Here is a 9,056-nt window from a genome sequence, read left to right on the forward strand (position 1 = left end):
GATAAATAGGTAAATAAATAGCCTGATAAATCGATTTAGATTATGATCCTTATAGACCTTACAGCCCATTGCCCCAGGTCCCTCAGTGTGAGGCACCTCTAATGTCTACCAGAGAATTGTTAATGAATCTTCCGGTATATTTTGCATCTTCCAATCTTGGGTAGTCTGGGATGCAAATTAGATATTTGTCGAGCTTATCCTTAAACAAATCTACTCTCCCTCCTGATATGTTCCTCAGATGAGATGGTAACGCATTGAATAGACGCTGCATTATTGATGCTGGTGCGTAGTGGTTTTAATGTCCCGTGTGTTTTCCTTGGTTTTCCTGGTATAGTTTTGGGCACTATTAATCTACCTCTGCTTGATCTTTCTGATATTTCTAGCTCCATGATGTTTTCGGCAATTCCTTCTATCTGTTTCCATGCCTGTATTATCATGTAGCGTTCTCTTCTCCTTTCTAGACTATATAATTTTAAAAATTGTAGTCTTTCCAAGTAGTCAAGATCCCTAACTTCTATTCTAGCTGTAAAGGACCTTTATACACTCTATTTGTGCAATATCCTTTTGGTAGTGTGGTTACCATATCATATTGTAATATTCAAGTGGACTACATACATACGTTTTATAAAGCATAATCATGTGTTCGGCTTTCTTGTTTTTAAGTGCCGTAACAACATTCCCATTTTTGCTTTGCCTTTTGCTAATAGTATTGCCATTTGATCATTGCATAACATGTTCCTATTCAACATCACACCAAGGTCTTTAACTGCTTCCTTATTTGTGATTGTCTTGTTATTAGGTTCCCTACATGCATATAGCATTCCTTCTTTATCTCCATAATTTATTGATTCAAATTTCCGTTTTGTAAAAATTCTTTTATCCATCTTTCTACGTTATCCACTATATTATGTTTCCTAATTTTCTTCACTAATATATCATGGTCTACTTTATCAAAAGCTTTTGCAAAGTCTAGGTAAACCATGTCAGTTTCTTTTTCGTTTATCATATTTTTATATGTTCTCATGGTGGACTAACAGTTGGGTTTGTGTAATTTTTCCGGGTATAAAACCATGTTGTCCTATATTAAACGAATTATTCTTCATTAAATGTTTCATTATATTTTTCTTCATTACCCTTTCATACATTTTCATAATATGTGATGTTAGGCTCACAGGCCTATAATTACTTGCCTCTAGTCTTGATCTGCTTTTGAAAGTAGGGGTAATATATGAAAATTTATGTTAATCATAAATCTTGCCTGTATCTACACTTTGTCTTAATAATATTGTGAGCGGCTTTGCGATGATATGAACTACTTTCTTTAACAAAATGGCAGGGATGCCATCTGGTCTGGCTGCTGATCCCTTTTTTATTTCATTAAGTGCCATTCCATTAATTATTGTCTTGGAATTAGTATTGGATGGTGTTTTGTTTTAAAATTTGTAATGATTTAGCTTAAAAACTCTTTTGAGACACTTGTGAAAATTTTTTTGTGCAACGAGCATGTGGCACTTAACGATGTTAATCAATTTAATGTATAGTTGTGCAAATTTAGTTCATTATCAATGATGATTCGCTATTTCCTTTAAGGAAATCAGTTTATCATATTACATAATTTATTTTTGTAATAAAATCTCAAAGAACATCATTTATGTCCAACCCTTAACCTATGGTGTAGAAGTTTATCCGTTCAAGCCTTAATATAGGCTGACAACATCAGAGCCTAGAACAGAGGTGGCCAAACAATTGATCGTGGCCACTTGTTTGGTTGATCACCCTTCCCCCACAATCCTATATAAACGAATAAACATACAAGCTTATATATATATATATATATATATATATATATATATATATATATATATATATATAATATATATATATATATATATATATATATATATATGAATTTATATATATATATATATATATATATATATATATATATATATATATATATATATATGAATTTATGTGTGTGTGTGTGCGATATTTGGAAAAAAATTTTCCCACGTAATAATATTTGATTCTGTAGTATGGTAGATTGTAAAAGAGATTCAGTCTTTAGAGTAGATCTCGGAGTCAAAAACTCTGGCTAACCCTGGCCTAAAAGGTTAAAAAGTTGCAAAATTCGCGACATTCGCTCTACCTCAGAATTAATATATTTTGATATGTGCTAACCGATGGGGAATTTTTTAGTGGATAAGAAATTCGTCAGCTCATGGGGACGAACCATGGAATCAAGAAATCAGGACGTACAGTGAAGCACCTTAAACCAAAAGGCTATCACGAGAGGTGCCGTGATAGCCTTGTGGTTTAAAGCCTTTACTGTAGATCCTTATGTCTTGGTTCCATGGCTCTCTCGTGATACCCTTGAGTTTTGAAGAGCTTCACTGTATATCCTGATTTCTTGGTTCTGTGGTTCACTACCATGAGGCGACGAATTTTTTATCAACTAAAAAATCCCATTTGGTTAACATATATGAATCATACTATAATGGGCGTAATGTCTGTCTGTCTGTCATTCAATCACAGCCAAATGGCTGGTCAGATGGGCATGAAACTTGGCAGGGTTATGGTGGGGACCCCTAAGATGGTTTGTAATGGGGTTTCATCCAACCTACCCCCCTCCTTTGTAGGGGGTGGGGGTGAGAAGGGATTCCCTGAAACGGAGCTGTTTCTGGCCGTGAAACGAGGCTGGTTATTCCCGTAGACTTAGTCACTTTACAATTTTTTATACATAATTTCTGTACAACTTCCCCGGAGAAAGTCGCGAATATTTCAGCTCGGACACAATAGAACATGAAAATCATCATCAATATCTGCAAGATTTTTTGAATAACTTAAATCCATCAGGACTGCCAGTACACAAAATAACGTTGAAAAAGTACTGCCTGGTAATGTTGCTTCGTAATTTCGATCCTGCCAATGGACATTGCAACGGAACGAGGTACACCATTATGGAGCTAAACTCCCACGTCATCAAAGCAGTGATAGCAATGGGCCCTCACACCAGCAAACGTCTGTTCATCCCCCGGATTCCTCTGATGCCTTCGGACAACCAGTTTCCATTCCAGTTACGGCGCAGGCAGTTTCCCATCAACCCGGCCTTCTCATTCACTGCAAACAAGTCGCAGGGCCAGACTTTGGATCGTGTTGGTGTTTTTCTGCCGTCACCCATGTTCACGCATGGCCAACTGTATGTGGCGATGAGCAGAGCAACTGACTCTGCCAATTTAAAATTAAGTTGTGGACAAACTGATAATATTGTGTGCAAAGAGGTTCTGTAGTAGGTGTGTATAAAAATCGCCCTTATTTTAATATTGCTGAAGAAATAGTACATATAAATTTTTCACTTCTGCACCCGTATTTTATCACCCATCGTAGATGGGTAAGTTTGCTAGTATATATTAATTTTGACGTAGAGCAAATTAGATATTGAAGGACATGTGAAAAACCTTCATGGCGGGGTTACTAGTGGCCAGATGGTAATTGTGGGAAATTTGTTTCACTCAGTGGGAAGAATATACACTACAAAATTACGAGGGTATTTCTTTCCACTGAATGTCCTCTGGTAATAAGGCAAATTGTATTAAACGGGCTATTAAGCACACAATTCTTCTGTGCACATAACGTGTTTTCAGACTTGTGTCAGAAAGCCCAACGGATTAATAAATTGCCTTGCAAGTTTAAGTAGGCTATTCAAGTCAGGTAAGAGTAATTTAAGTAAGTTAAATTAAACTAATGAGGACTTTGAGTAAATTAAACCAAGATTTCCAGGGAAGTTCAGTTAGGCCAAAGCATTCAAATAAGTTTCGACCTGGTTAAAGTAAAGTTAAGGTAAACTAATAACAAATAGTAATGGTAAGTGTACAGACAGGCTTAATTTTGGCTAAATGTTTTATTACGCCCATGTAGTTATGTAAACCCATGCAAAATTGTTCAATCTAAGTCTATACACAATTAATTCTCACAAACTCCAATATTACAACAGCCTAACTATGTGAAAAAGCCTCTAAAATTAACTAAAGTAAGGAAAACAGTGCATGACGTCTTAAACAAGCAAGTTAAACGTTGATTGACGAGACTGCTTCCTATCGAACGATGGTTGACTCGAATCGCCCGCCAATGACCATGGTGACCTAGCCTATATAGAAATCATATATCGACCTACCTTAAAGTTAGCCTAGTTTTGTCACACTTATCTTAATTCACCCCAAATCCTATCTATTTAGTCAGTAAAACCAGTGACCTCAAATTATGTTCATGGAAATAAATTGGTACATTGAGAAAAATTATTCTACTTACCAACACATGTTCCGACGATGGAGTACATGTGGCCGCTTCAAATTTTGGTTGTAGATAAGGATTTGGAAAGGATATGGGGTTAGGATAGTTACAAAATAAGGAAGGGAGGTCATACAAACCAATTATTTTACAGGTTTTAAGTTCTATAACCCTACACTATGTAAATTATACTCAAGTCAAAGTTGACGAAACAAGTTTTCGTGCGTCCGCCATGCTCTCTGTTTAAACAAGGCCTAACCAGCCCGCCCTCGGCCTATAGCCGCAAAAAAAAAACGTATGCCAGGTCAAAGGTTCTTATCACTTCCCAAATAAATTTCTTACCTGATTTGAAAGGATAGTTCAATCTCTGTTTATTATATCAATGTATCAAATTTTCAAATGCTAAGTAAAATTAATTAAAGTACTTAAAATACAGTATTAAATCAAATAAATGAACCCAATATCAACACAGATCAGGGGCGTCATTTTTTTTTTTTGGGGGGGGGAGCCGTTTGGGAGGGGGGGGCCCAGTTCACTCAAGTTGCCCACTCCAAGCCTCAACTTGCCCCCCTCACCCCTCAACTTGGCCTCCTCACCCCCAAAGCTTCAAGAAGTAACAGCATGTTTTCTTTTTAAATGTACAATTATAAATATATGAAATTTCTCAGAAATATTACGTTTCTTGATCCTTGTCTGTCTACAGACAAGGATCAAGAAACGTAATATTTCTGAGAAATTTCATATATTTATAATTGTACATGAATGTTTGGGAATGTAGGGTAATGTGGGGGATTAGCGTACACGGGGGTGGACCGTACAAGCTCCGTTAAAATTAGAGAATTTATAGAAGAGCTCTGTTGGCAACACTAAGATGTGAGGTGTCGTCAGTGAACCAAGATGGCTGCTTTCATTTTTTCTAGCTCGACGGGTATGGATTGGAGGTAAGATTTTTTTATTTTTGTAGCATCCAATTTAACTTGAGACATCCATATCATGTTGTTTATTAATCTTGAACGAAGCCTGATCCTATTGGTAAGGTATTGAATATGAATATTTGGCAGATGTACGTGATATATGAAGATATATCTAGGTTTTATCCAACATTGTTGCTGTGATACTGGTTTGAAGGCAATATGGCTTGTAGGGGGTGTAGCGTACATTGTTGTAAGGGCGTGTAGCGTACAAAAATTTCTTACATACTTTATTTTTTACATTCAAACAAGATAAAACTTCTATGTAATAGTTTACTTACATTCAATATGAAGAAATGCAAGTACCAGGTGTGTAATAGGTGCCCAAAAAAACTGTTACATGGTTGAAATGGTAAGGGAAAATAAATATTTTCTGAATGCAATTGAAATGTGATGTTACACATGTAATGATGTTTAGTGAGAATTTGCAGTATTGTATGTGTGTTGTGAAGTTTATAATCGTGTAGGGTGATTGGATATATTTTTTTTTCTTCAAAAACAGCTGTAGGTATGAGAGTGCAGCGTACGATGGTGTACGTTGCACCCCCACACTTGACACATACTGTTTATTTTGGTAATTACCAGTTATTTGATGACTTGTAATTTCACTTGCAGACTTAAACATGCCGAGGACGTTTGTGCCTAAGGAGGAGAGGCAAACAGACAGAACTGCTTTGAAGGAGGCTTTTCAGTACTGTGTGGTAACAGGATGCAGTATCAGGGAAGCTTGCAAGAAGTTTGGAGTTAACGTGATAACCTTACAGGAGGCAGTCAGTAGATCCAGAAAGTTTATCTGATGCTAAGACCTTTGTCCTTCTCCTTGGCAGTCCCCCCGAGGTCTTCACAGAGGAGGAGGAGAGACAGCTATGTGATTACGCTATCAAGATTGCAAAGATGTTCCATTGTATTCATTTAACATGAAATGAGGTAGGCCTAGGAGTGATAAATTTACAAAACTGACTTTATTTTTCCACTGTTTTCTTAAATAATCAATATTGGATGCTTATTCGTTTTATTTCACACAACAAAATATAATTCATAAAACTTCTTATTGGTATTGCAGGGATGAAATGGACATGTAATACTGATCGCCAAGATAAGGCTAAAAAAACTCCTTCTCTGTTGCTCGTTCATTAATAGAACACTTTAGATAATGTTTGTTTAATTTTAGACAGCAATATCTAATTCATTATAATTTTTAATGAATTTTTTTGGGGTGAAAATAGCATGTATGAAACACCCCCATAGTATGTACGGATCACCCCCACTTTGGGGGTGATCAATTCAAAATGGAAATCTTTGGTTAAATAGCCAAAAAAGGTCTCTAGTTTCATATTGATAAAATTTAGTTGTTTGTCGTAGGTAGCCCATTCCTTGGGGAATATTTCTGACCCACAGCCTTGTCTTCAAGGTTTAATTCTGATTTTTCAGTAATATTTTTCCACTAATAGTACGTTATACCCCCACACTACCCCATCAATTTCTTCTCGTCAAGTGAATTTCCAGGTAGCTCCCCTGACCTTAATGTGTGTGAAAACATTTGAAGCGCACAGTGAACTATGATGGTATACCAAGCCTCGATGACCTGCGAAGAGATGTGACCGAAGTAAACAGGGAAATGGAGTCTGAGTCTCAGGTTTTTTGCGATTTGCAGAAATCATACCCCTCAAGAATGCAGGCTGTGGTACAGGCAGATGGAGGCCACACAAAATATTAAATACTCAGAGAGAAACTTAAATAAATACCTGTTCTGAATTACTCTTGTTTTTGTTCATATAAATTTTAGTTTATGCTGTAAAGGGGGGGGGGTGGGGGCTCTCATTTCGAAACACCCTGTATATAAAAACTCCCCCCACCCCACCAAGACAATTATTATGGAATAATGATTGGACAAAAAATATCTTGGAGGCAGGAGGCAACCCCGTGTCCTTGTGACACTTGTTGTGGGGTGTTATCGAATGTCGAGTCCTTTGGCGTTGCTGGCTGACAGGATGCCTCCTGGGGGGTTCTACTGTCGACTGAGGGCGACCAAGACTGCAGAAGGTTTTTGAGTCAAGTTGATCTGTGATCTCTTAGGGGCCATCTGGTCGTCAGTGAAGTTAAGCATTAAATTTTAGGGGTGTTGTCTTGGTTATAGTGTGCGAAGTTATGGTTCAAGTGTTTACTTTTTGTAATAAAATCTTGTAAAATCCCATTTTTCCTAATTTACTCATCCCTTGTGACAGACTGCGAGATATCCTTTAAGGTAGGCCAAAAAGGCCACTAACATCAGGCCACCGGTGTCCCTGTCGTGAGGGATTTTCACAGCAATCTGGTCCTTTGAGCTGGATTCGGCCTAAGAGATCGGATTTGGAACAGCGACGAGTAATTTATGGTATTTAGAGTAGTCTCGAGGCAACTGAACTGTTGTGAAACTGTAAGTCTGCGATCAACTTAAGGCCTTTGCAGGGAGAATGAGGTTGATTGGAACAACCATTTTATGCATTTGATTCAAGGCGAGCAGGTGCGCCAGGTCAGAGAGAACTAAAAGTTAGGTTCCCTTTCATGTAACGTGAAAATGGTGGCGTCATTTTCATTGTAACATGCTTCATTGATCACCCTCCCTGTACAAAATGGTGGCTATCAATGAACAAATTGAATTTCTTCTCGTTCTCCTCTCCGACACCTTGGCTTGCGCTCATAGTAACCTCTTAGAATCGCTCTGAACTTTGTATGTCACCAACCTTGCTAAACTTGAATCAGATGTCGATAGTAGAGTGCGATAAATCTTGATGAGGCTGGTTGTGCGACCACACTGCTTGTTAACAGTATCGTTACATTGGCTTAGCGCAACAAGCCTAAATCCACACCTTACTCTCGTCTACCTTGATTGAAAGAGCTCCAGTTACCCATCTTTAAAGGTGACAAGAGTGAATACGTCAATTTTAAGGAGCTCTTTGACATGCACATACATCAGCGGACAGATCTAGATGACATGACTCGATTCACGTACCTTTAAGTCTTTAGTAGAGGAGCCACTCAAGGTAGTACAAGCCCCAAGTGTAACTGCTGCCAATTATTAAGTAGCTCTTGATTTATCGGAAGGATATTACGGGAATAAGCATCAAATGCTAATCATACTGCATTGGTGGTTAGCCAATATATTTGTGCCTAAGTGCAATCACAATGAGATAAAAGCATTTCGAATTGAAGTTACTGTGCTGATCAAGCAAATTAGGAGGTTAAGAGGGTCACCCCTTAGATCAGGGAATGCTGCTAAGCCTGATTAATCAAAAACTATCCCAAGGTCAAGTGTATCAGAAAATCGTGGACTATCTGCATAATTGCAGTTACACACTGGATTAATTATTTGAAGCACTAGAGTTCCTCATTAGATATATGGAGGATGATAAGTTGTAGAAAAGGGAAGACCTACCATAACCCTCACGACCGAAGGGGTCAGAACCTGGCACTTCTCAGACAATGTCATGCCCATTCTGTAATGGGGACTTCTCGGACAATGTCGTGCCCATTCTGTAATGGGAGTCAATTCTACCTTCAGTTGTACAAAGGTGTTTTAATTGTTTTGCCTCAGAGGACAGTAGCAAACAGTGTAACATAACAGTAAACAGAACTGCAAACTGTGCAATGGATGTCATCATAGCCTCGTCTGTGATGACAGAACTAGTAAGTCATACTCTGGCACACTCTCTGCCACCAATTCCAATTTCCAACCATCCAATCGTCCATTGTCTCATGTTGCGTCACAACCTGTGAAACATCAAAATCTACATTACAACACCCGTTGTAATGTAGATC

Source organism: Macrobrachium nipponense, chromosome 11 (assembly GCF_015104395.2).
Source record: "Macrobrachium nipponense isolate FS-2020 chromosome 11, ASM1510439v2, whole genome shotgun sequence".
In the NCBI taxonomy this organism is placed as follows: domain Eukaryota; kingdom Metazoa; phylum Arthropoda; class Malacostraca; order Decapoda; family Palaemonidae; genus Macrobrachium; species Macrobrachium nipponense.